Source organism: Palaemon carinicauda, chromosome 20 (assembly GCF_036898095.1).
Source record: "Palaemon carinicauda isolate YSFRI2023 chromosome 20, ASM3689809v2, whole genome shotgun sequence".
NCBI lineage: Eukaryota > Metazoa > Arthropoda > Malacostraca > Decapoda > Palaemonidae > Palaemon > Palaemon carinicauda.
Window position 1 is genome coordinate 11572713 of NC_090744.1, and position 4463 is coordinate 11577175.

Genomic DNA, 4463 nt, shown 5'->3' on the forward strand with positions numbered 1-4463 from the left:
CCAGTGCACATAGCATATAGCATAACTTGACTGAAGATCTTAATCATGTTCACTGCGCATAGCGTAGCATAGCTTAACTGAAGAACTTACTTTTGTCCAATGTGCATAGTGTAGCATATCTTAACTGAAGTTCTACTCTTGTCCAGTGTATATAGTGCAGCATAACCTGACTGGAGATCATACTTTCTTCCGGTGTGCATAGCATAACTAAAGATCTACTCTTGTCCAATGCATATAGAGTAACATAACTTGACCGAAGATCATACCTTTGTCCAGTGCACATAGCATATAGCCTAACCTGACTGAAGATCTGACTTTTGCCCAATGTGTATAGCGTGGCATAGTTTAACTGAAGAACTTACTTTTGTCCAGTGTGCATAGTGTAGCATAGCTTAACTGCAGATTTTCTTTTTTTTTTCCTTGTTGATGATTAGTTGCAATTGTCTTATTTCATTTTTGTCATGAATTTCCTTCCTGAAGCGTTGTAATATTGTGATCATACGTAACAATAGTATTTCTCAACAGGAGTATCCAGCAGTCTTGCCAGCTGAATGCGAGGAGAATTTTGAAGAATTCAACGTGAAAGTAATCAATCACTAAGAATACGATAATTTCACGGAGTACCAAGTCACCATAAGTCTCATGAACTCGGTATGTACAGCTTTTAATTCTTTGAATGCTTAACTGGTAGATGTACCATTCATTTATTCATTGATTTATAGATTTTGTATAGTATTACATTGCATTTTGATAAAGGTCTATGGTAGGCTTTTGACAAAATAAGAAGAAAGGATGACAAGAAAGTGGTCATGGCTTTACATGGTCCTAGATTGTATTCTGGAGAGAGTAAATTACACAGCCTTTTACCTATACAGATAACCAGACCTTGATTACTGGCAAACAAGTTACAAGTATTCTCTGTGACAATACATAGTTAACTTACAATGGGCAAAATGAAAGTTAAGGTAGATATTTAAATAATCTCTGTTGATTGTTTTCTTAGAATCGGGGAAACTTCAAAAGTTCAAACTTGTAGCTAATGTTTTATTTCTATGTAGAAGAGGCTGACTTAAGTCTCTCTTTACACTTCATAATATGAAAGATCTATCTAAGTGATGTTACTGTTCTTAAAATAGTTTATATTAATTGTTATTTCTTCTCTTGTTCTCTATTTCCTTTCCTCACTAAGCTATTTTTCCCTGTTGGAGCCCTTGGGCTTATAACACCCTGCTTTTCTAACTAAGGATTGTAGCTTAGCTAATAATAATAATAATAATAATAATAATAGGAGCCGATATAGTCCTAGGACTGGTGTAAAAGAGCGTGCTACTTGAAACAGCACATATAGTGAGGAAAGTGATGGTCTCCAAAAGAAGCTAACCAGTCTCTGTAGACTGTGATTGATAATAATAATAATAATAATAATAATAATAATAATAATACCTTACATTTCCCTACAGCCAAATTCTGCACCTTTCCAGTGCATGGTGGTGCTTATGAAATGTTGGCCTCACACCAAACCGAGTCCTTCGTCACTCCTTCCCCTTCTGGCTGTCATGGAGAGAGCGGACTCACTTGTGACTGCATCATCAGCTGCTCTATTCACTTGCAGGTATATATAGCTTTCTATAGTATTCACTCTCCACTGCTTCTACGCTTTGTGAAATCCATTACCATTTCACACAAGATTGAAAGCCTTATAAGAAGAACTAATATTCTTGGAAACCTTATAAGAGAGAATATTGTTCTTGGAAACTTTATAAGAGATACTAATATTCTTGGGAACCTTATATTAGAGACTAATGTTTTTGGGAACCTTATAAGAGATACTAATGTTCTTGGGAAGCTTTTAAGAGAAACTAATGTTCTTGGGAACCTTATAATAGAGACTAATGTTCTTGGGAACCTTATGTTAGAGACTAATGTTCTTGGGATCCTTATGTTAGAGACTAATGTTCTTGGGAACCTTATAACAGAGACTAATATTCTTGGGAACCTTGTATTAGAGACTAATGTTCTTGGGAACTTTATAACAGAGACTAATGTTCTTGGGAACTTTATATTAGAGACTAATGTTTTTGTGAACGTTATAAGAGAGACTAATGTTCTTGGGAACCTTATAGTAGAGGCTAATGTTTTTGGGAAACTTATAAGAGAGACTAATGTTCTTGGGAACCTTATATTAGAGACTAATGTTCTTGGGAACTTTATAACAGAGACTAAGGTTCTTGGGAACATTATATTAGAGACTAATGTTTTTGGGAACCTTATAAGAGAGACTAATGTTCTTGGGAACCTTATATTAAAGACTAATGTTCTTGGGAACCTTATAGTAGAGGCTAATGTTTTTGGGAAACTTATAAGAGAGACTAATGTTCTTGGGAACCTTATATTAGAGACTAATGTTCTTGGGAACCTTATAAGAGAGACTAATGTTCTTCTTTCCATTCAGAGATGGAGTCACAGGGTGCGGTCTAATGATGGCCCTGAAGCAGTCGATCGAGAAAGTTAAGCTACATCAGGAAGTCGACATCTATCATTCAGTCCAGCTGATCACTTACGCCAGACCAGAGTTTATTGTTTCAGAGGTAAGTCTGTTTGGGGTTCCTTCTCAAACTGTTATATATCTTGCTCGAATGCTATCTTCATGGATTGTTCCGAATATAAATGTCTATTGCAATGTCCTTGGGTCATATCTATGAGTTTTCTCAAAATCATATCAAGACTATCAACATATCCCATTTATAATCATTCTTTTAATAATTTTCATACAATATTTGAGATCTTGGCTTCAAAACGTCACCGGCTGTAATGAAATATGACTATCAAATGCAAGAACAATGCTTACATTGTTTTTTTCACAGTATGAAGCAATGTTGAACGTAATAATTCTTACCAAACATATTTGCAAAAGATAAATATGTTTAGTACATAAACCACTTCATCTACCTTAAAAGCATTGCAAACGTTTCCTTCATAAATACCTAGGTCGTTCTAATAGGGAATGTTCAGAGTAAAAGAAAATAATAAGCACAAAGGATAATTCTTTCTACCTTGCTTATAGATATCATGTTCATTCGGCAGCTCGATTTACTTTGTTTAATCCAAGGTAAGTCAGAAAACCCAGTTAACAGACCTGGTAACTTCACACTGAATGCCTTTTTTGTTTTTTATCTTTAAGGGCTGCTTTTTACCCCTATCCCGTAAGGGAACTCTACTCTCTTCAGGAGTTAGAAGTTCATTATATCGTATACCTTCTGAGGTATTTTACATATCCATATCACTTTGGAAAACTGGTGTTTATCGAAACATTTAAAGGACTAAAAGAAAAGTCTTCAGTTTCTTTTTGAGCGAAATATTTCTCGTTTATAAATTCTCTATTTTGAATTGTTTCATCACCAACAGATTGAATATTTACGTATTCAAAATCACGTTAATCTTATAGCTTTCATTTACACTCGTCTCTTTTTTTTTCAGGAGCAATACGACTTGGTGCATGAAGGGGTCGTTATCTACCTATCAGCTTACCGCAACTATGGCAACTTCAACTAAGCAGTAAATCATTTAGTCAACCTTCACTGATGTATTATTGTTAATTTACCCACTAATTTAGTTACCTGTTGGATTGTGACCTATTATAATTCAGTTACCCGTCACATTGTCAATATTATCAATGTTGATGAGAATAGCAAGATTTCCTACATACTGCTTTATATTAATTTTCTTATCTCAACCTGTTTTTTAATATCCTACAGTATTATCCCCATTACTATTAGTTGCTAAGCTACAACCCTAATTGGAAAAGTAGGACGCTACAAGCCCAGGGGCTCCAACAGGAAAAATAGCCCAGTGAGAAAAGGAAGCAAGAAAATTAAAATACTTTAAGAAAAGTAACAACATTAAAATAAATATCTCCTATATAAACCACAAAAACTCCAACCAAACGATAGGATGAGAAATAAGATAGAATAGTGTGCCCGAGTGTACCCTCAAGCAAGAGAACTCCATCCCAAGGCAATATCATACTTTCTTCATGTACATTAATTTGGTAGTTACATAGCCTACCCTTGGGAGAGTCAGTAGCTTTTACGTATCTTTTCAATCTTTCTTTTTTAAGACTTTACTTTAAAGATTGATATTCTGGTCTTATATAGCCGGGGAACCCTTGTTTTTTTCCTTTTTTTTATAACATTGGCCATGAGATTATCTTGGGGATTGTGCATTATCATACCCTACACTGTTAGAAAAATCCGTAATTTTAATCGGAAATTCTCCGTAAAAACGTACCGTTCTCAATCGTATTTCAGTAAAATACAGACGACTGTAATATTACATTACTTTGTTATTATCATTTACGGGTTGGTGACCGTAATATTCCTCCCTTACGTCAATATATCCGTTTTCAACACGGTAAAGATCCTGGAATAATTTATGCCAGAAATTTACCGTTTTTTTAATGCAAA

General features: G+C 34.7%; 1 pseudogene; it reads left to right on the forward strand.

Annotated features, from left to right (window-relative positions):
- The window catches only part of LOC137659648 (receptor-type tyrosine-protein phosphatase alpha-like), a 25998-nt pseudogene extending 21781 nt beyond the window's left edge, over positions 1-4217 (forward strand).
- The last annotated feature ends 246 nt before the right edge of the window (positions 4218-4463 follow it).